Raw genomic sequence first — 25000 nt, 5'->3', positions numbered from 1 at the left:
ATACAGGTGGGGAGGAGAGTTCCCGTCGCCCGACCCCTCCCCACCTCAAGTGGCCTTTAAAGACGCGTAGGAGTTACATAAACAGTAATCCTTCTCCCACATCCCCGGAAGATATACGTTAACATATCATCACATAAAAATCTGTTGTGTACGAGAATAAATGTTTATATCGGCTTGATGGCAATTCAAGTTTTATATAAATTCAGTTTTGCATATCTCAGATATTTGTACTTTACGTCTGGGGGTAAGGAAAAATACGTTATACGTATATTTACGACCGACTCTTAGACGTAGGGAGGTGTGTGTGTGTGTATGTATTGAATTCCAGGATTTAAATCTGTTATTGTGGCCGTGTTATGTGTGGTGTACCGTACCATTTCCAGGACGGAGTATTGATTGCTTTATTTTGTTTCACTGTGAGGAAGGGAGTTAATCAGGCGAGACGGTGTTTTCGAGAAAGGGAAAAGAGAAAACGGGTCACACGACAAGGTGGTAAGGGGGGGGGGGGGACTACGATGCTGGAGCCGTCATGTGGTGCGGAGTGGACGCCAGTCCCAGGGGCTGGCGTCCTGTCTCCTGCCGCCCGGCTTACCAGCCTCCAGCCAGGACATGCAGGTGTGGGGAGGCCCGCGGGGCCTCACACACACACACACCTGGCGAGGGACATATTTGGCTCTCCACTTCCCCAGGAAAGGACGAAAGGATATATATATATATATATATATATATATATATATATATATATATATATATATATATATATATATATATATATATATTCCTATGAGTCCACAGAGAAATGAAACACGATAATTCCCCAAGTGCACTTTCGTGTAGTAATCACAAACACACACACACACGTTATATATATATATATATATATATATATATATATATATATATATATATATATATATATATATACATATATATATATAATTTGAGAGAAAAAAAGAGAGAGTTGTACCTGAAAACAGAGAAGGCGAGGTGCAGGAACCCATAGCCATGCGAACGTTTGAAGAATGATGGACAAAGGTAAGGCTTGATGACTGCTTTGAAGTTCCCCTTATGGGGGGGTAACAACGTCCCGCGTGGATCTAACCTGTGTGACGGACCCAGCAGCAGCAGCTGACGAACCAGACGGTGTCATGGGAAGGCGACCGAGGGAACGTGTCAGGGAAAAAAAGATGTGCGGCAGTGTTCCTGTACAGGACGACGAGTGGAACGGGTCGAAGTGGAGGAGGAGGAGTGAACAGGAACGTGGGAAAATGAAAGAAATTGGATGATTGGAAAGAGACGTTGAGGGATGGGATCTCGACTGGTATATATGGGTAGGGAAACTGAACACGTCTCTTGTTGTGTCGTGTGGAGAGAGAGATGGTGTACAGCGCACTACATGGTTGTACTATACAGCGTATTACAGGGTTGTACTGTACAGCGTACTTCAGGGTTGTACTATACAGCGTACTACAGGGTTGTACTGTACAGCGTACCACAGGGTTGTACTGTACAGCTACACTACAGGGTTGTACTGTACAGCGTATTTCAGGGCTGTACTGTACAGCGTACCACAGGGTTGTACTGTACAGCGTGCTACAGGGTTGTACTGTACAGCGTACTACAGGGTTGTACTGTACAGCGTGCTACAGGGTTGTACTGTACAGCGTACTTCAGGGTTGTACTGTACAGCGTGCTACAGGGTTGTACTGTACAGCGTGCTACAGGGTTGTACTGTACAGCGTACTTCAGGGTTGTACTGTACAGCGTACTACAAGGTTGGGAGTAGCATCTGTACTTCCTCTCCAGTGATTCATGAACAAGACATTTAACGACGGTACGACCCTTGAGCACGACCGAACTACCATTGAGCACTACAGCGGTACGACCCTTGTGAATGATGACCTGGTCTTTGACCCCTATTCCTTTAGGGTCAGGTACAATAATGTTATATACTATCACTTGCCATGTAAGCCATCTGGAGGATCTTGTGGATGTGTGGATGACATATTCCTACACACTAGTGGAGTCTACGGAGACACGGAACCCGTTTTCATTATCTCTGTCAAATTGATTCGTTAATTTTTATTTTTCTATTTTTCATTTTCTATAAGAAAACTGAACGTAGGAAATTTTTAGTCGTAAGTGGAGACGTTTTCCGAGTGACTTCATGTGGATTTTGATCTCTTATATCCTCTCTTGTGGAAGCAATAACATGGCCCGCTGCATTGCTCTCTCTCTCTCTCTCTCTCTCTCTCTCTCTCTCTCTCTCTCTCTCTCTCTCGTCGGTCAGTACCAATCAGTAAACAAGGTTCTCGTGCCACATTTGTGTTGATAAACTTAACGGGATTATTATTATCAACAGCACGGCGAGAGGCGTGGCAATCTCGCTCATGAGTCAATGTTGCTCATTAAGCGTCCCGAGGACCGCTGGATTTGCGACACTGCCGTATTGAAGTTTGCTTACGGTAGCAATGCCAACAGTGCTAATGTCACAGCTTTAGAAAAGGAGGTCCTAAGGTATATATATATATATATATATATATATATATATATATATATATATATATGTGGGGTAAACCATGGAAAGTTGTGTGGGGCCTGGATGTGGAAAGGGAGCTGTGGTTTCGGTGCATTATTACATGACAGCTAGAGACTGAGTGTGAACGAATGGGGCCTTTGGTGTCTTTTCCTAGCGCTACCTCGCACACATGAGGGGGGAGGGGGTTGTTATTCCATGTGTGGCGAGGTGGCGATGGGAACAAATAAAGGCAGACAGTATGAATTATGTACATGTGTATATATGTATATGTCTGTGTGTGTATATATGTGTGTACATTGAGATGTATAGGTATGTATATTTGCGTGTGTGGACGTGTATGTATATACATGTGTATGTGGGCGGGTTGGGCCATTCTTTCGTCTGATTCCTTGCGCTACCTCACTAACGCGGGAGACAGCGACAAAGCAAATAAATAAATATATATATATATATATATATATATATATATATATATATATATATATATATATATATATATATATATATTCCCTCTGATCCACGGGGGAAATTAATGGGAGTAAGATGAAATTATTTGGATGAGATAGAAGTGTTCGTAACAGATTACGAATGTATATGAACGACTGTGGATCCGTGCGAGTAACAGAGCGATTTCTAGTCGATTTAGAAATCCAATTTTTTATGACTTGACGAGTTAAAAACTGGTTATTGGTTATTTGTGGTGATGATAACCAATTAGGGAGGATAATGTCTTATTACTGGGAGTATTGAGGAATGGGTGGGCGATTAGACTGACAAAAAAAGTATCGAAAATAGATAGATATATATCCATTTTTTGAAGAGAGGAAGGGAGTGAATGTAGATGATAAGAGTTGATGATAAAGATGATTGGGAACAGAAATAGATGATGATTATTGAGAACCTTAAGTGTGTGGATGGAGTCACTGCTGGATATGATGATGATGATGGTGATGATCATGAAAATGAGGACGGATTTACGTAGTGAAAGAATTACAGTGATAATTGTGATGATGATGATGAAACGGTAGATGAGGTATAGTGATAACAGTAGTGTTGTTACTCCTCCCCATTAGTGAATATGACGGTGTCTGTTGAAACAGTATTTGATAGTGATAATGATAACTAGTTATGAATTATGGTGATAGTGATGCTGAACATGATGGCTGTATTACTGATAGTGATACTGGGCATAGGTTTATGGTGACGGGTATGCGAATATGACGGTGACATGGGTGAGGTTAGGCTGGATTGATGAATGTGTTTTATGAGCCACATTCGACAAGTGCCTCATTGCTTACTGTTGTAAGCGAGTTGAGCCCTTGACCTGGTCAGTGAAAGCAGTGAGTTCGACAGTGAAGTACCGTGACCTTTGATCTGAACCTAATGGGACATTAAAGATCTCGCACATCATGCCCAAGGGTCGCTCCGTCGTCCTCAAAGTGTTTAAAACTCTTTCCTTCAGTCATCCCTCGTCTTACAGGCTTACGCTTCGTCTCGTTTTCTTTCTTGGTAATGTTGACGTCCATCACATGGGTATATACTACCTATAGTTCCAGTTTTCTTCCATTGAGTTATATTCTTGCCCTCGACCCTCGTTTTTCATCATACGTTTGCACAACCATTTCTTCAGACGCTTCTGTGTTATCAGTCTCATCTCTCATCAGAATTCAAGTTCTGGATCCACAAACAACCGCAGTTTATTCCGCTGGCCGAACACTTACCTTGACACTGATGGTTCCCTTCGTCCATACCTCCTCCTCCTCCTCCTCCTCCTCAAGGAACATACCTATCGTCGTCCCGGTTTGCCCTTCAGATCCTCTGTGATCGGGACACACACATACCTTCAGATCCTCTGTGATCGTGACACACACATACCTTCAGATCCTCTGTGATCGGGACACACACATACCTTCAGATCCTCTGTGATCGTGACACACACATACCTTCAGATCCTCTGTGATCGTGACACACACATACCTTCAGATCCTCTGTGATCGTGACACACACATACCTTCAGATCCTCTGTGATCGTGACACACACATACCTTCACATCCTCTGTGATGGTGACACACACATACCTTCAGATCCTCTGTGATCGGGACACACACATACCTTCAGATCCTCTGTGATCGTGACACACACATACCTTCAGATCCTCTGTGATCGGGACACACACATACCTTCACATCCTCTGTGATCGTGACACACACATACCTTCAGATCCTCTGTGATCGGGACACACACATACCTTCAGATCCTCTGTGATCGGGACACACACATACCTTCAGATCCTCTGTGATCGGGACACACACATACCTTCAGATCCTCTGTGATCGGGACACACACATACCTTCAGATCCTCTGTGATCGCGACACAGATACCTGAACCTGTCCACCTGCTTTCATCTCTTGCCCTGGGTTGAGTTGGTCCGTTCTCCTCCGCTTCTTAAAACCAGGAGCACTTCCTCATCCCAGCGTCATACCGCACTCCTTCACTGTACGTGAGCTGTACATCAAACTGTACACTTAACCTGTGTGGATCACTTGTCATGTTGAAGGTCATCGTGTGGGGAGGTGTACTTGATGCATCTGCTCCAGCAGGTGATCTCCGACCGTATAATCAATTCTCGCCTCAGTTCCTGTCCTCACTTCTCCGTGATCGTCGTCGCTCTGTGTGGGAGAAACCTCATCTCGCTCGCTCCAAGATCGGAGTCGTCATCTGCATATAACGGTCAAGTTTCGCGAGTAAATATTAAATTTCAGGCGGGTATTGAAGTCTTCGATTTTGTGCAGGAATTCGATTTGACGCTGAATTCTGAGAGTTAGTTAAGTTAGCGCCTGAAATTCTGTCGAGAAATTTTGGAAGTGAATGTTGATTGTGGTTGGAAGTAACCGTCGTATTTTGGGGAGAAAATTCTTGTATGTCGAGGTGAGTTGATCATGGGCGACTTGGAAGCGTGGCTTCTTTAGCGTGTGATAACGTTTCCACGACGACCTGCTGTATGATATATGCTCTCTCTCTCTCTCTCTCTCTCTCTCTCTCTCTCTCTCTCTCTCTCTCTCTCTCTCTCTCTCTCCCTCTCTCTCTACGTATCTGTGTGTCATGACGAAGGTTCAGTACGAGGTCACCATCGTCAGCCACAGTGTGAGGCGAGGGCGGCACCGCTGGTGTGTGTGTGTGTGTGTGTGTGTGGGAGGGAGGTAGACAGGTCACCGGTGTGTGTGTGTGTGTGTGTGTGTGGGAGGGAGGTAGACAGGTCACCGGTGTGTGTGTGTGTGTGTATGTGTGTGGGAGGGAGGTAGACAGGTCACCGGTGTGGGTGTGTGTGTGGGAGGGAGGTAGACAGGTCACCGGTGTGGGTGTGTGTGTGGGAGGGAGGTAGACAGGTCACCGGTGTGGGTGTGTGTGTGGGAGGGAGGTAGACAGGTCACCGGTGTGTGTGTGTGTGTGTGTGGGAGGGAGGTAGACAGGTCACCGGTGTGTGTGTGTGTGTGTGTGTAGGTGTGGTGTTCCGTCTTCCCTCACCAGGCGGTCCCGTCTCGTCATCCTCAGGTCTCTCTCCGGCGGTGAGTCGTGTCTCCCTCCCTCCCTCCGCCTCTTTTACCTCACGTATCTCCCGGCCAGCCAATCATCCTGTGTCTCACAACCTTCAGCGAGGAGGAGTAGGAGGAGGAGGTAGAGGAGGAGGCGGCGGGCGGGCAGAGCAGCAGGAGGAGCAGGAGGCGGCTTGCTCCCTGTGGGGGCGCCTCAGGAAGGGTCATTATGGTCTCCCTGGCCGGCCTGATGAGACCACGTCACATTAATTGAAGATCCTGTCGACTCTCTCGGGGGCTTCCCTCGGCTACCTGCTCTAACCATACTTTGTTCTGTGTGCTGATTGCTCCCCCAGAGACGTGGGAGGGGAGGAGATGGCTGGACGGATTTGGGGTCCCACTGCTAACGAGGCGCGTTTGGTTCAATGGGGTTGTCGCCGTTGCTGGGGGGGGGGGGGGAAGGATTGGTGGGGGGGGGGGGTTGTTAGGTCTCGTTGTCTTGTCATTGGTGGAGATGTACGGCTGCCGGGTTGTGACGACGGTCTGGTCGTTGGGTCATTAGCGCTACACTTGTCTCGCTCTTCCCGTTCAGCTTGCTGGCTCAGTTGGTCACGTCGGAATGGCCTGTAATAAGCTTGAGTAGAAAAAGTGATGTATGGATTCTTTTTCTAGCGTCTTATGCTTATACACACACACACACACACACACACACACACACATATATATATATATATATATATATATATATATATATATATATATATATATATATATATATATATATATGTATATATACATTCCTCGGCTCGGATGTGGTAGAAATAGAACTGCTCACGTGTCTCCTGCGTGTTGCAAAAGGCGACTAAGACGGGAGGGAGCTGGGGAGAGGAAATCCTCCTGTTCTGTTATTTTCCAAAAATAGGAACAGAAGAAGGAAACCGGAGAGGTGGTTTCTGGTTTAACGAGTCACCGTAAGATAGTTTCTGGTTTAACGAGTCATCGTAATATAGTTTGTGGTTTAATGATTCATCATAAGATAATTTCTGGTTTAACGAGTCATTGTAAGACAGCCTACCATCTTTATATGATTTTTTAAAAGAAAATCTTTGTACTTAAAATTCGTCGTGTAAGTCAAAATCTGTCCATATATTTTTCATTCTTTTCTAACTTCTTGATTACGATGGTACGACCCTTGAATACGATGAGTACGACCTTTGAGCACGACGGTACGAGCCTTGGGTATGACGGCCTGACCTTTGACCCAGGCCTTTAATGGTCAGGTCTAAGGCCAGACCATCCTACCCCCAGTGTAGTCGTACCGTTGTGCTCACGGGTCGTACCGCAGTACGACCTTGGCGCCAAATGACGACCTTCAGGAGGTACACGACCAGGAGGTACACGACCCACCCTAAGCCGAAACCCTTGTTATTTCGAGCTCCACTCCAAGTCTCCAATAACCCTGAACTAATTAGCTTACGTTCATCCGCAGTCTCCCACGCACCCTTCATGACACCGTGTCTCCCACGCACTCTTCATGACACCGTGTCTCCCACGCACTCTTCATGACACCGTGTCTCCCACGCACCCTTCATGACACCGTGTCTCCCACGCACCCTTCATGACACAGTGTCTCCCACGCACCCTTCTTGACACAGTGTCTCCCACGTACCCTTCATGACACAGTGTCTCCCACGTACCCTTCATGACACAGTGTCTCCCACGTACCCTTCATGACACAGTGTCTCCCACTTACCCTTCATGACACAGTGTCTCCCACGTACCCTTCATGAAACATTGTCTCCCACGCACCCTTCATGACACAGTGTCTCCCATGTACCCTTCATGACACCGTGTCTCCCACGTACCCTTCATGACACAGTGTCTCCCACGTACCCTTCATGACACAGTGTCTCCCGCGCACCCTTCATGACACAGTGTCTCCCGCGCACCCTTCAGGACACAGTGTTTCCCACGTACCCTTCATGACACCGTGTCTCCCACGCACCCTTCATGACACAGTGTCTCCCACGTACCCTTCATAACACAGTGTCTCCCACGCACCCTTCATGACACAGTGTCTCCCACGCACCCTTCATGACACAGTGTCTCCCACGCACCCTTCATGACACAGTGTCTCCCACGCACCCTTCATGACACAGGTTTCCCACGTACCCTTCATGACACCGTGTCTCCCACGCACCCTTCATGACACAGTGTCTCCCACGCACCCTTCATGACACAGTGTCTCCCACGTACCCTTCATGACACAGTGTCTCCCACGTACCCTTCATGACACAGTGTCTCCCACGCACCCTTCATGACACAGGTTTCCCACGTACCCTTCATGACACAGTGTCTCCCACGCACCCTTCATGATAGTGTCTCCCACGCACCCTTCATGATACAGTGTCTTCCACGCACTTTTCATGACACAGTGTCTCCCACGCACCCTTCATGATACAGTGTCTCCCACGTACCCTTCATGACACAGTGTCTCCCACGCACCCTTCATGATAGTGTCTCCCACGCACCCTTCATGACACAGTGTCTCCCACGCACCCTTCATGACACAGTGTCTCAAACGTACCCTCCATGACACAGGTCTCGCACGCACCCTTCATAACACAGTGTCTCCCACGCACCCTTCATGACACAGTGTCTCCCACGCACCCTTCATGACACAGTGTCTCCCACGCACCCTTCATGATACAGTGTCTTCCACGCACCCTTCATGACACAGTGTCTCCCACGCACCCTTCATGACACAGTATCTTTCACGCAACCTTCATGACACAATGTCTCCCACGCACCCTTCATGACACAGTGTCTCCCACGTACCCTCCATGTCACAGGTCTCCCACGCAGTCTTTCCTCTCCTCTTCTTTTCCTCTCATCCATTCATAATGACACCATTTGTCATCTTTTCACCCTTCCCCGTGTGTGTGTGTGTGTGTGTGTAATCCCCCACTCTTCCATCTGTCAGAACTAGGTACGTTTTCTATGACATTTCCCACGGTTTGGTTTCTTCCCCCCTGAACTGTTCACACATCCTGACTCCATCCATCTTCCTCTGTGGAGAAGAAATTCTCTCTCTCTCTCTCTCTCTCTCTCTCTCTCTCTCTCTCTCTCTCTCTCTCTCTCTCTCTCTCTCTCTCTCTCTCTCTCTCTCTCTATCTATCTATCTATCTATCTATCTATCTCTCCTGTTGTGACTCATTATTCTCGTAATTTGGACAATAATCACAGAGTTACTTTGAACCCTTGAACGCGATGACCCGACCTTTGGGTTTGGAGGCATGATGACCTTTGACCCGACTGTGTGATAGGGTCAAGTCACCGGTCATGCCGTCTTACCCAGTGGCAGTAGCGCTGTAGATAGAACAGTCAGACTGGTGACTGGAACATCTGATTATTATAGATACAGCAGCCAGACTGGTGACTGGAACAGCTGATTATTATAGATACAGCAGCCAGACTGGTGACTGGAACAGCTGATTAATGATACAGCAGCCAGACTGGTGACTGGAACAGCTGATTATTATAGATACAGCAGCCAGACTGGTGACTGGAACAGCTGATTAATGATACAGCAGCCAGACTGGTGACTGGAACAGCTGATTATTATAGATACAGCAGCCAGACTGGTGACTGGAACAGCTGATTAATGATACAGCAGCCAGACTGGTGACTGGAACAGCTGATTATTATAGATACAGCAGCCAGACTGGTGACTGGAACAGCTGATTAATGATACAGCAGCCAGACTGGTGACTGGAACATCTGATTATTATAGATACAGCAGCCAGACTGGTGAGTGGAACATCTGATTATTATAGATACAGCAGCCAGACTGGTGACTGGAACAGCTGATTATTATAGATACAGCAGCCAGACTGGTGACTGGAACAGCTGATTAATGGTACAGCAGCCAGACTGGTGACTGGAACAGCTGATAATTATAGATACAACAGCCAGACTGGTGACTGGAACAGCTGATTAATGATACAGCAGCCAGACTGGTGACTGGAACAGCTGATTAATGATACAGCAGCCAGACTGGTGACTGGAACAGCTGATTATTATAGATACAACAGCCAGACTGGTGACTGGAACAGCTGATTATTACTATTTCTCAACAGTTATGTTTTCGTAAGAGCCGCAGAACACTGGACCTGGGAAGATAACATAGTGAACACTGGACCTGGGAAGATAACATAGTGAACACTGGACCTGGGAAGATAACATAGTGAACACTGGACCTGGGAAGATAACATAGTGAACACTGGACCTGGGAAGATAACATAGTGAACACTGGACCTGGGAAGATAACATAGTGAACGTTGTGAAGATCATTTCTCGTGTGACATTTCTGTGCATCCGTGTGTACTTCCTGACTTTTGAGTAATGACATGATGGCGTTAATTAGGATGTCGTGATTTTAATTATTCGTCGAACAATGGAACACGGTGACCCCCTCCCGCGGTAACACCTCGGCTGGGTCTGCTGGTGATGGGTTCTGTAGCCTGGAACCAGAGTGGCTTCGTGTTAGATGGTTTGTGTGTTAAGTGTTCTCGTAATGACGAGAGCCTTGATGATAGGAAATTATTGATGATAAAAGTTGTAGTAGTCGTAATAGTAGTAGTAATAGTAGTAGTAGTAGTAGTAGTAGTCGTAGTAATAATAATGATAATAATAATAATAATAATAATAATGATAATGATGATAATAATAATGATAATAATAATATTTATAATAATGATAATAGTAATGATAATAATGATAATGATAATAATAAGTAATAATAATAATAATAAAATGATTATAATAATAATAGTAATAATAATAATAATAATAATAATAATAATAATAATGATAATAATAATGATAATGATAATAGTAATAATGCTACTGCTACTGCTTTTATTAATAATGATAATTCTAATACTGATACTAATAATGATAGTAATGATAATAAAGAAAAAAAGAAAAAGTAGGAGAAAAGATTAAACAAGATTCGTTTTACCACAGGACATTTTCAGAGGTAGAGAGAGCCCGTCCATTTGCTGCGTTGTGCAGGCTATACAGTAGTTGAACTGCCACTCTAGTAAATATTGTGCCGGACACATGAGATCACAATTACACGCCTCACCTCACACACTGACTAGCGAACATAGAGCTCCGCCAGGTTCCCAACCCCACATCAGTATAACAGAGTCTGTGTTTTTCTCCTTAACCGTAAAATGTGGATGTGTTGGGAATAGAATGTTTGAGGACAATATGTGGTGAGAGGAGGTTTGATAGGGTGAGGAAATAGGGTAAGAGACGAGTGGTGATAAGTGAAGTATGTATGAGGGAGCAGGAGAGGGTGTGCTGAAATGGTTTGGACATATAGAGAGGATGAGTGAGAGGAGGTTGACTAAGAGGATATATGTGTGGGAAATGCAGTATACAAGGTGAAGTGGGGGAACTCTGGAGGGAATAGGATGGAGTGAAGGTGGCTTAAAGTGATTGAGACCTGAACATGCAGGAGGGTGTGTGGCGTGCATGGGTTAGAGCGAATTTGAACGATTTTGTTTTCTTTCGAGGCGCCACTGCTGTCACTTAAATGAGGCAGGGCAAATAAAGCGGTTAGTTGTGTATTATCCATGACGGCTGAAGAGCAGAGGGGATGTGAGCAAATAAGGCCATTTTTCCACTGTTTTTGGTGCTGCCCCGCTACACGGGAAACGGCGAAAAAGTATGATTGTATTGAAATGGTTTGGCCACATGGAGAGAATGAGTGAGGAAAAATTGACAAAGAGGATGTATGTGTCACAGGTGAAGGGAACGAGGGGAAGAGGGAGACCAAATTGGAGGTGGAAGAATGGAGTGAAAAAGATCGGGGCCTGAACATACAGGAGGGTGACAGGCGTGCAAGGAATAGAGTGAATTGGAACGATGTGGTATACCGGGGTCGATGTGCTGTCAATGGATTGAACCAGGGCATGTGAAGCGTCTGGGGTAAACCTTGGAAAGTTTTGTGTGGCCTGGATGTGGGAAGGGGGCTGTGGTTTCGGTGCATTACACATGACAGCTAGAGACAATGTGGGCGAATGTGGCCTTTGTTGTCTTTTCCTAGCGCTACCTCGCGCGCGCGCTGGGATAGGGGGTGCCATTTTATGTGTGGCGGGGTGGCGACGGGAATGGATGAAGGCAGCAAGTATGAATATTTACATGTGTATATATGTATATGTCTGTGTATGTATATGTATGTATACGTTTTAATGTATAGGTATGTATGTGTGCGTATGTGGGTGGGTTGAGCCATTCTTTCGTCTGTTTCCTTGCGCTACAGCGACTAAGTATAATAACAATAAAATAAATGAATATATATATATATATATATATATATATATATATATATATATATATATATATATATATATATATATATATATATATATCTTTTTTCTTTTCTTTCAAACTATTCGCCATTTCCCGCATTAGCGAGGTAGCGTTAAGAACAGAGGACTGGCCCTTGAGGGAATACCCTCACCTGGCCCAATTCTCTGTTCCTTCTTTTGGAAAATTAAAAAAAAAACGAGAGGGGAGGATTTCCAGCCCCCCGCTCCCTCCCCTTTTAGTCGCCTTCTACGACACGCAGGGAATACGTGGGAAGTATTCTTTCTCCCCTATCCCCAGGGATAATATATATATATATATATATATATATATATATATATATATATATATATATATATATATATATATATTATGTGTGTGTGTGTGTGTGTGTGTGTAAACAGATAGGCGGCTGACTTTCCATGTGTACAGTGATGATTTCATATCTCAATTTCACCCTCGGAAGAAGTCGTCATTGATGTGCCGTAATATAGGGAATTTCACGTCTCAAGTCACTGTAGGAGCTGATTCCGCCCGCTTCCATCAACTGTGTCGCGTCCCGCCATCGCAGTAATATCTGAGTTTGTTTACATTAACTTGCAGAAACCTAATACGTTAGAGTTATCATTTGAAATAAAGTTCATATATAGATTGCATACATGTATTACATTTCTAGCGTGTACTATCACATGAAATCAATGTAAACCCGTAGGCTCATAGGATTCGAACCCTGGTCAAATATTTGAGAGTCTATGAGCATATCCGCTCGGCCATAAACCAATGCAAAAGTCTTCCATCCCTGACCGTTTTCTGTTGTCCCTGAGACCACCCGCCGCTACCTATTGTGACCTGAAGATAACACTATAAATATTTAATACAAAAATCGGTTATATAGCTAAGTTGTTACTGCTCACGTTGTAAGTGTCGATTATAAATTGTTACTTTTCTACAAACTGTCTATGTGTTTGGAGTTTTGGTACCTAGTTGTTTTTTAGCCTTTTATGAGTGGAGGCTCAGGCCGCTCTGATGAGATGCCTCTCAGCTGTGGAGGAAGAAGAGTGTAGACACCTTACCTCGACATGTACACTCCTTAATTCGACATGTACACAACCCAGTTCGAATGTACACACCCTAGTTCGACCACAGGCCGTCTCGGAAGATCAAAGTATTCGTGCACGGGCATGAATTCCCAGGTGTATGTGGTAACTATTAGCTTCCCCTCTCATATTCAAGTACCATTGTGTGGGGTGTGGAGGACGGTTCAGTATAGTATGTGTGAACGAAGAGTGGAGCCAAGTTTTTTTTCTTTTTTTTTTTACCTCGGGTTTCAGATTACTGTTTGTGTGTTACTAGGAGAGGGTTTTACATTCATATTGTCCCGTCTCTTAACCTTGTATATATATGTACCATGTCTTAACTCATATATATATATATATGTATATATATATATATATATATATATATATATATATATATATATATATATATATATGTGTGTGTGTGTGTGTGTGTGTGTTTTATGCATATACGTCATTGTATTAAGGCCTGAATGTAAGAATGGTAGCACTTTGAGCACAACAGTACAATCCTGAAGCACGAAAATACAGGCCTTGCTTACGATAGTCGACCTTTGACCTTAGCCGCAAGGGTCAGATCAAAAGGGAGAACTAGAATATTCTAAGGTTGTATGATTACCCAGATGTATCTGTACTGGAGTAAGGTAGATGCCGAGTCTACCCAAGCCTTTGTAACGGAAATCCATATCCAGAGGTGGAGGCTTTGTCGTTCCCCGAGCGCCCAATTTGTATACATTTATTTGAATAAGTCCGTAAGACCGTAGGAGAAACATAAAATCTGGGACCATCAATGCGCAAGACTTTACCCCCCAGTTTCTATTTGTTATTCTATACGATATTTTATGGCGATATCCAGAAGAGCTTTGGATTTTTATTTTCTCATCAGTACTGTATAGATGTAGTTAGCACTGAGTCTTATCGATGGTTGAAGGTCATTATATCAAGCCGGAATCTGGGAATTAACGTCGGAACACACCAAATACGAAAGAAAATATTTTTATCAACAAGTGGGAGAGAGTGGGAGGGGATGGGTGTCATGTACGAGCAAATCCCCAGCACACACACCTGGAACCTTCCCACACCCGTGACCCACCCGCTCACAACAAACCACCAACCCATCCCTCCCTCCTTCCTCGCAAGGTAGCGTTATTGTTTGTTGCTTATTCTTGTAGTCATAGTGTCCTCTGCCAGGACTCAAGAGTTCTGCTGAAGTGATCAACAGTTCTAGGATCAACCGAGTTTTAAATGTTGCGAGATAATTTCGTATTCATGAGATCACAGTCACTGGCGCAGCCATCGTTCAACACGAGACAACACCAACAGGTTGGTGGGTTCTGGAAGTCTGCCATCGCCCAGCAGGATGTGGTGTTCCCTGGGGTCGCTTCACGCGGAGGCGGGGGGTGGGCCTTTGTGAGCCTACCTTGTACGAGAATCTTATCTTATTTGATGTAACGAGCTGTTGTGTCATGGTATTTGTATTTGGAGCTCTGCTTCGCATACAAGAAGACTTCATATAACTTAAAGTAAGCTGAGAGTAACGAAGTTGTACTTAAGAAGTCTTAGGCACCGAGTAAAACTATCTTAACATGAACGTGTACTACCAACACCCGACATCCTAAGTGGAAACTGGTTTCCATGACAACGTTTCCGTGATACGCTGATCGAAGGGAGACGTGGCAAAATTGGTGAGGCTTTTTAGATTCGCCAGTTGATAGGTTTTCTGGCTTGTCAGCGTTTGATAACCCTGGGCCATCTCCGACGGCTAATAACGCTGCCGATTTATTTAAAGGGGATAGGGAAGGCTGATGTGCCTCTCGTTTATTTGAGGAGGTAGTCCAGGGGAAGAAGCAGGAAGGAATCACATGAGGTTTTTTTTTATTATTATTAATTCATCGTATTTCTAAGGTTAGATCAAGTTTAGTAAGGTTACGTTAGGTTAGGCTTGGAAACCTCCCCAACCTAACCTGACCAAAATAACATAGCCTATCTAAGGAAAAAAAAATTAGGACAAATCTTTAGGCAAAACATAATGTTTTCGAAGAAAATATTCTTATTAGTTTTAAGTAGATTATCATTAAATGAAGAATATTCCTAGTATTGCGAGTCCTAATTGGAAGTTCATACCGACTATGTCAGCGGAGTAATGTTTTGGGTGTTGCCTGTAAGGAGGTTGGGCTCAAAATGTAAAAATGTATGGTCTATCCACCACTCTAGGCTGATACTGGCTTTGATATGAGAGTCAGGGAGGAAACGCACCGGTACACACCTTAAAACATTAAGCACTAAGATACACGTTTTTTTATGGTTTAGCTTTTGATATGTCTCTTACGAGGGCGTGGTAGAAGCTAGGCTGTCATCCCCACGGCTTATATTGCCGTGAGGAAGACTCGGTGCCGTTATGCTCATGAGTTAAAAAGTATCATCATATGGCATAACTTTGAACTGTAGGAAATTAAATGAAAACTAGTACTTCAGTCGCTTTTCATAAACCATGTTTAGTTCCGGAAATTAGAATAAGAATAAAAGGAAATTGGGAAGCTCATTGCGAAGCTGGAATTATGAGGTTGTTGTTGTCGTCCGAGAATTAAATAATGTTGGAAATGACCGTTAATGCTGGGAGAGGTGATAGCGCCAGACTGAACAACATTAGTTTATAAGCTTAAATTGAGGGCATTAAGCTTATACGCTTGGCTGCCCCGCTTTCCCGAAACCATAAAAGTTAGATGGTAATCTTCGTTTAATATGACTCCCGCAACCTTCAGCTCTCAGTCGTACGGGAAGTTCTCTACTCCACTTATGTACAGGGCTGAGAACATTTGAGATTATTGTAAGAAATTAGGAGATACGAGTAACTACCTTGATATTCTGTATGCCAGTTTAAGCGGGTTCCACTGTTGTTGGGATAAAGATGTTAGATTACGCATTGTAGATAATTCCATATTTTATGCGGTGCGCGGAGCAGCCTAGGAAGAACGCTGATTTATATATATATATATATATATATATATATATATATATATATATATATATATATATATATATATATATTGGAAAGAATCACAATTTTGCGCGTAATCAAGTATATTCCTATGAGTCCACGGGGGAAATGAAACACGATAAGTTCCCAAGTGCACTTTTGTGTAATAATCACAGCATCAGGGGAGACACAAGAGCGAGATATAACAGTCAGTTGATATACAACGAAGAGACGTAGCTAGGACGCCATTGGTAAACATCGCATGTTTACCAATGGTGTCCTAGCTACGTCTCTTTGTTGTTTATCAACTGACTTATATTTCTCTCTTGTATCTCCCCTGATGATGTGATTATTACACGAAAATGCACTTGGGAACTTATCGTGTTTCATTTTCGTGAACATCAACATTTACCCACCATCACCTGCCTACCACAACCTTACTATCCCGGAAATTGTATCTTCAAAAACTCTACCATTCCCCGCGTATTATAAAAGGCTGTCTCACCAGCGCCAGAAAGGGTTGAATTAAAAGAAGGAATTACCATTTGATGATATACTGTCAGTAAAGCCAAACATCGTAGCCGTAACAGAATCTGGATAACTGCTGGAAATGATAATTTCACAGAAATTGCGATATTGGGATATATGTCACCTAACAGGAGTCGTGATACTTGGTGGGATATATGTAGAATTTTCGGCGAAGATGGATCACTTTAAGCATCTAGCGGAATTATGATTTGACTAGCGAAGATGGATCACATCAAGCATCTAGCGGAATTATGATTTGACTAGGGGTTTAGATTTGACCAGGCCAAGTAATACTGATGTAGACACACGCGACTTCCTCTGTAACGAACTCATGAATACAAGATGATTATTGGAGTAGTATATGGAGCACCAAGACAGCGTGAGGAAAATTATATATTCTGTATGAGGTAATTATGTTAAACATCAGAGCAGTGGTGGCTGTTGGAGACTGTCAGCACCTTAGCTTTGACTGAGGTTTCTTAACCACTACTACATCAGGTGGGAAACAGTCTGATTGAGTTAAATTATGGTTTTTAAACCAGTAACAGAAAATAGTTATTAAACCAAATCATTTATGACAATATGTTAGATATACTGCTAACTATAGTAAAGATCTGTTCATCTGTGAGGTTGGTGTATAGTAAGGTAAACAGTCTTTAGTCTCTTGATTTTTAAGGAAAAAAAGATCATTATCATTTTGAAGGTATTACTTAAGAAAACTGGATCAGGCATTTTGAATGCAAGCACGGTTGAAAATGTGCGGTGTAACTTAAAGATACAGTGCACCGTGGTAGAGGTAACATTCCTAGAAAGAATTAGAGAAGTAATGAGAAAGAAATTCCAGGTTGGAATACTAAGAAAATAATGTTTGGTATAACATTTGGAAATGTAGTCAGGCTTCATGTTTCAGAATATGCTGCTCTTGTTGTTGTAGTCAACAAAGTTTATCAAAGAAAATATAGAACCTTGAGGAAGGGGCAACGAAACTAATCTTGTCATTCAAAAATAAACTTTCTGAAGAGAAACTGGGAGTTGAAATGATTTCCTTTAAAAGAGAGAGAGAGAAAAAAAGCTTAGACTCCGAAGATATAAGATACAAGTTTACAGAGTTCTAGATAATTTCGACATTATAACTTAGGGCAATTTCTTTCTTCTCAGAGTGACTCAGAATACTGGAAGTTAAAAGGAAAGAAATGTGATACAAACTTGGGCTGAATTTTTCTTTCAGCTGCTAAAGTTACAGAACATTGGAGGAAACTATGATCAGATGTTGCCAAGGTGAAGACTGTCTCTACATGTAAATAACTGCTAGACACATACTGATATTTATTATCAGTGGATAAGACTCATCAGGAATATCGGTGTACTGTGTGTGTTTCAACATTTTTCTTTTATAGATTAGAGACTAAAATACGGTATTCCTAGGATGACGCGAGGCTGCGATTGTATGGATGTGTACATTTTTTTTTTCCATTCTTACTTTCCTGTAGAGTTTACAGTCTATTATACTCTGTATACTACTCCATGATGTTCTTTTACAGTCATCATGCTCCTGGCTGACACGCCAGGGAAGTGGTGTGCGGTAGAAGCATTCTGCGCTGCTAGCCTATCACAAACTGTGTAGTTTAACATGTAGGATACGATTGCTGTCCTCCAGCAGACGAGTATGTTTTAGACCAACGCTTTTGTCGTCCGACTTTCCTATCCAAGTGTTTGCCTGTCCTACCTGCCTCATCCTCACCCTTCCCTCACTATCACCTGGGCCACACCATCAACCCACCAACACCTCTTCACCATCACCTATCCTCTGTTCGCCGCTGTCCACTCACCACACTGGACGGCTGCCATACTGTGTTGTGGAGTGTCGTGGGGATTTGTCTCATTAGATAACTGAGGCTTCAAAGGTATAACTCTCTCTCTCTCTCTCTCTCTCTCTCTCTCTCTCTCTCTCTCTCTCTCTCTCTCTCTCTCTCTCTCTCTCTATGTGAGGATAGTGCATTTACAGTAACCTGACCCGAGAATAGATTGCATTAAGTGTGCAGGCGGGGAGCGACACAGCAGCATGTTAATTACGTTAGGTTTCTTTTTTTTTCATTAATTAACGCATATCGTCTGTATAGAGAGAGGAGTGAAGGAAGATATCAATAATTATTTTTTTTGAGTGGTATAAAGATGAGGGTACGTGCATTCAATATATTTCTAATTTGACGCCAGATTCATTTTTTTTTTTTTTTTATCATTCATGATCAGTAATTCGTTTTTCTCAGTGACTACTTTGTAGATTCTAATTTGCCTCTGAGTCTTTCACTTCCATCCATCTATTCCTGAGGCTGGTGGTGTATCCCGCACTCAGCATCATACTTCATACGTCTATACTATTGGTCTTGCTCTCATTAATCCTAGGCTGTGACAGGGAGGAGCACGGCTCCACACCCCCACCAACCCCACCACTTATGACGTAGGTTCTGACCTCGGCACCTCCTCTCTGGTTTGCTGTCTTGACACATAGTTTACTGGAAGACGACGCTTTTGCCTTACCCATTCCTCTACATCAACCACACCAGTGAGATCCATATCTTGTCTGACCAAACCATTTCCATGTAACTTGTTTCAACTCGCCATTTACACTGGGATTGATCCCCAGACGAAATTGTATTGTGTTTTTATTGTACGTGTTGAAGGTGTGTGTGTGTGTGTGTGTGTGTGTCTCCCTTGCTCACACACCTGCAGCGTGTGTCACAAGTTCGATGCATAAAACATGGGTACCTTTTTTTTCCTTTCTATCTATCATGGCTTTCCTCCTTTGATGTGATGTACCTGAATCTTTTTTTTTCCCCTACAAAGGAAATCAAACACCAACAGACCACTGGGTCTTTTCGAGGCTGTGAAATAGAGTTGTTCTCGTGTCCTTGATATCTCTTGTCAGTTTCTTTACCCTTGTTATTGATATAAATGTTACAGAGTGTGAAAGCAAGAACCCAGGAGCTATAGAAACACAGTAGTAGGCGTTTGCCTCACATCGTTTTCTTGTGTAGCCTTACAAAGATAGCCAGACAGAAATCATTACCCTTTGGTTCGACAGAATTCAAAATGAGTCAGTGTTACTCTATTTCTCTCTATGGTTGGTACTTTTGAATATTTTTGACATTTCTTGTGCGATTGATATTTATTGAAATAGAAGAAAATCGAATATTCACGTGTATTTCATTGAAAGAAATGGAAAAAAAGTTTTCAAAGGAAGACACAAACGATAGGAATATAGAAGTATCTGGTAAGCCATCCATAAAAAAGTGCCTTCGTCCTCCAGTAGTGGCATCGCCAAATATGGAGAGCAAGCATAACTGTGCATAGCGACACCCAGGAGAATACTTGAAAACTTCTCCTCTTTGGTTTCAAAATTGTAAAACATGGCAAATGTAGCGGTACTTTTTTTTTTTCCTTGGTTTAGTTTGTCTATACATTACAGCTATTGACAACTCTGGACTCACAGTCTGCTGACACCTGTCAATTTCAGGAAGCTGTAGTCACCGTTCTTTTTAAATAATCTTACAAGATTATGCAGTTAATATATAGTGTTTCTCACCATAGTCATTGCTGTTTATCCCTTGCATGAAGTATATGTTTTGTTATATAGCGCGTGCATGTCGGCAGACTGAGTACACGACATTCTATAATTATTGTACAGCTGCCTCCTCTTCAATCCGGGACAGTCAGTGTTGTCAATCCTCTTCTCTCTGAGAGGTGTGAACCCAGGCAGTATCGACTCGCTGCTTCGAAGCTTTCCATTCGAGCTACTTTCGAGCTTTCATCGCCCGGAGTTTTGCTCATCACGTCGAGGTCGCCACTCGTATCCGCACTGTCTCACTGTGTGTGTGGTGTTGGCTAAGGTTTCGATAAACTAACAACAAATAGTTGCGGTGTCGGTCGGTGTGGTGCTTCTCCCCTGGCGTGTGAACCTGAGTGAGAGGATCAACTCGTGTGAGTTGGAAGCCTCACGTGAGTAAATAGAAGTATTGTTCTCTGAGCTCAGGTCGTGAGACCACGCCATTCATCCTTTGGCACCATTGATGCATTGTTGTTACCATGACCCCCCAAGTCGGAGACGCTAAAGATTGATATATGAAAGTGGTTTTTAACCGTCTTCGAGGAATTATAATACCCATTACAAGCTAGTGGTTTAACTGCCAGAGGTGGAATATCACCATGGATGGGGTTGGTGGAGGGGTGAGGGCGGTGGGAAACAAAACGTGGTGCGAGGGTAAAGTGCATCTTGGTGTGTCGGGCCAGACTTAAATAATCCTAGTATGAAGCAGAGAAAAAAGTATACAGATATTGAGGTAACATTAGATCATGATGCGGTGGTGTAGCAACCTTCGAGCAGAATGTCATTTTTTTTTTTCAATAGCATTTCGATTGTTTTTCCGTGTTGGCTGGCCAGCACACCAGCCCAGTTTTCTGCATTGTCTTAATTGTTCAGATGCAGTAGACAGAATGATTTAGTTTTAGCATAATTCTTTCTACATGCTGGTCCTATTGAAGACTCACTGGAACGTATAATTATTGTATGTATAAAAGAATACTTTTTTAATTTACAATTCATATAACACCACAGAATAATAATTACCTAAAATTATACGTTAAAAATGCTACATTATGTACGACTGCACCTTGTATGGATGAGTGCTCACACATGGTTATACATGTTTCATGGACGTTATATTCATTACGCAGACCATTGGTTTCCTGTCATGTAGAACACGTGATGGGAGAGGGAGGGAGGAAAGGATGATGTAATATGTAAGAGGCACAGCATTATGTAAAGACGTCAGGAACAATGATGCCAGTGGCGTGGGTTTTGCATGGGGGTGTGGTGTGGTGGGAGTGAGGTTCTGTGGTAGAGGAGGTGGTGGTGGTGGTAGTCATTATAAGATGGGTCACATACTAGCTCACCGTCTGTCATGAGTGATTCATATATATATATATATATATATATATATATATATATATATATATATATATATATATATATATATATATATCGAGTGTGGCATTTGTCCTTGAGATTACGAGGAACTATTTACATTTCACTTCGCCTTGGAGATGAACTTTGAAAGAACTTTTCGAATGTACGTAACGCCATCACACCCAGCACAGTAACGGTGTACATAGTACTATATGGGGAAATGTTACTATGACCATTATTTATATGGCCAGCGAGTCGATACTTCAGGGTTTCACACACCACGTAATGAGGGGAGGGACTGTCTCTATTGGCAGGGGAGGTGACTGAACTTGAGATTTGTCTATGACCCACTGAATAGAACCTTAAAGTCAGTGTTAGATGGACACTGTAAGTAACGGATGTCTGTTTTAAGTGATATTAGATGAACGTAGAGTGTTTCTGCCGCCATTTTAGGATGAGAATATGCGAATCTGAAATCCATGAGTCCTGCTCAAGACGCCATATCCCCCATGTAAAGTATGTAGACAGTGGGCAACACGTGACGCCCACTGGTAGGCCACCCAACCCTTCGAGTCCCAAATCTGGGCTTTTCATCGAGACTTTGTCGATCCCAGGCACCTGCTGGGATATTGACCAGCCCAGCGGTCTGGGATCGGGATATTGTTTCCTCCTAGGACCACATGTCATCAGAATCCGTCAAATTAACTCGATATTTTTTTTTTTTTCCTTCCGCCGCTGGAGAATTTGCTGCTGGGGTGGTATAGTCACCACCCAGCCGCGCCCCCCAGCCTCCGTCACCCAGTCATCCCTCCCCACACTTTGGTTTGCCTTTTTCTTTCTTTTTTAAGAGGAACATTTGACTCTCTGAGTGTACGACGACTTGACACTCGAGGCCGATGACTTAACCCTAGAGTACGACGACTTGACACTCGAGTACGACGACTTGACACTCGAGTACGACGACTTGACACTTGAGTTCGATGACTTAACCCTTGAGTGCGACGACTTGACACTCGAGTACGACGACTTGACACTCGAGAACGACGACTTGAACCTCGAGTTCGATGACTTAAGCCTTGCGTAAGACGACTTAACCCACTGAGGACTTCGAATTAACCCCTTGAGTCATCAATTTACCACATTCATACAGTCAGTTATTCCCTGAGTACGAGGTCTTCTGCCATGTATCCAGGTGTTGTGAACGGGTGTAGGTCTGTAAATGTAGGGAGTTGTGTGTACAAGCGTTGTAGTACGCGAGTTATGAATGGTTTGACGTGTTAGAGAGATAGATAGTTTGTGTAGCGAGGGAAGTACAAGGTTAACTGGCTGGTGTAGTGGTAGGGTCGGGACCACTAGGGGATGAACGTGTCAAGGAGCGAGTGACAGAGCAAATTGACGTCGGCCAAGTCTTGACGGATTTCCACAAAGTTGGGCGAGTCTGTCAAGAAGGCCCAGGCTGACGGGGGAGTCTGTCTGCGACAGACGATAGGAGGGAAGTACTGTGGATAGAATATAATTAAGGGAATAAGTTACTGTACGGATGACCACCAGCATCACAAAGCCAGGGACTGAGCAGTCTCGCTCCCATGGTGACTCTGAGCCACTTAAACGCAATAGCTACCGTCGGCGAGTGGTATGCGTTAAGCCTCTTTCGTCTGCGAGACTAGACGGGGTCAGTATTACTCACCACCCCGCCAGGCTCGTGGAGGGAGGTGGTCAGAAGACTGTTGCAGACCCCACACTACAGCACGGGTCACCCACCTCGTCAGCCGTGCTGGGAGAGAGGTCCCTTGTGTGGACCTGGTGGTGAAGTTGGGTCGGAGGATGACTGAACCTGAGGTACAGGAGCTGAGCTACTACCCTCCACTACCCACCACCACCCTCCACTACTACCACTGCCCACCACTACCCACCACCACCCTCCACTACCACTGCCCACCACTACCCACCACCACCCTCCACTACCACTGTCCACCTCTACCCACCACCACTGCCCACCTGTAAAACCAATTAGGGCACTCCGCCGGAAAAAAAAGGTCATTATAAACATTTAATGATTCCTGGCGTCAATCTGCTGTGAATTACTGAGTGGGACTGGAGGAGGGGAGGGAGGTGTGTGGCTCAGTGTTGTACATGTGCTGGCAGATATAGCAGTTCTCCAGGCTCATCGGGTCGTGTTTACATTAATAATTAAGACTTCAGAGTCCCTGATCATCAACACATTATCAATTCTAAATGCGTACCTGGTCGAGATGACATTATTCGCTGAATACATTCCCATGGTCATGTTCACAGTGGTGATGAGATATGCGTAGATGCGTACGTGAGAGCCAGCTGGTGTACTGGGAAGCTGGGTCTTGTGGTGGCATCCTACTCTGACGTGACCCGTATGTCTAAGGTCAACAAAGACCAGGTCACCACGCCCATGGGGAAGACTGAGGAGCATCGACACTGGGTATGTTCAGCAGTTACCAGCCACCAACCGTGGTCACTAGTTGGCCAGCTCCCCCACGTGGACAGAGACGGTTTTATTATAACGAAGCAATGGTGTGGACGTCTCTATGATCTGTGGCCGAAATGCCTTTAAAGTCCGTAGCGGCGACAAGATTGGCTTTAAACTTGATGGAAATGTTAGTTATGGCGGAAGAAGAGATCCAGAGCGATTTCCCCCTCCCCTCCCTTGCTGTGCCTTGCAGAGGAAAGTTGAAACATTTTATTTTTCCAGTCTATGTATAATGGAGCGCGTGGTTGTGTGGGCTGCGTCCGGCAAAGACCACGGTGGTGGTCAGAGACCAGACTGACTGACAGACCATGTCGGCCTGAACGACCGGACAGGTCACCACTGGGATGGGGAAAGGGATGGGGGTCCTTGGGAAAGTGGGGGCCCGTGCAAGGGTCTGGGTGGTCTGGGGGAGGAGGGGTTGGTCTTGCAGGGGGGTAGAGGGTGGTCTTGTGGAGGGAGGGCCGTGCAGGGTCTGGATGAAGACCCTAAAGCTGTGGA

General features: G+C 44.0%; 1 protein-coding gene across 7 annotated transcripts in view; it reads left to right on the top strand.

Moving 5' to 3' along the window:
- LOC139749071 (glycine receptor subunit alpha-2-like) overlaps nucleotides 1–25000 on the top strand; it is a 328567-nt gene that overhangs the window by 31867 nt on the left and 271700 nt on the right. Inside the window, exon 1 of one of the 7 annotated variants that reach the window (XM_071662544.1) lies at nucleotides 20869–21032. The exons of the other annotated variants lie outside the window; for them this stretch is intronic. The gene's annotated coding sequence lies outside the window, so the exon portion shown is untranslated. Of the gene's footprint in view, nucleotides 1–20868; nucleotides 21033–25000 lie in introns of those variants that run through there. 7 annotated transcript variants of the gene reach the window in all.

Source organism: Panulirus ornatus, chromosome 6, assembly GCF_036320965.1.
Source record: "Panulirus ornatus isolate Po-2019 chromosome 6, ASM3632096v1, whole genome shotgun sequence".
Taxonomy (NCBI): domain Eukaryota; kingdom Metazoa; phylum Arthropoda; class Malacostraca; order Decapoda; family Palinuridae; genus Panulirus; species Panulirus ornatus.
Note: the sequence above shows the minus strand (reverse complement) of the source record. Positions and strands in the feature narration are given on the sequence as shown.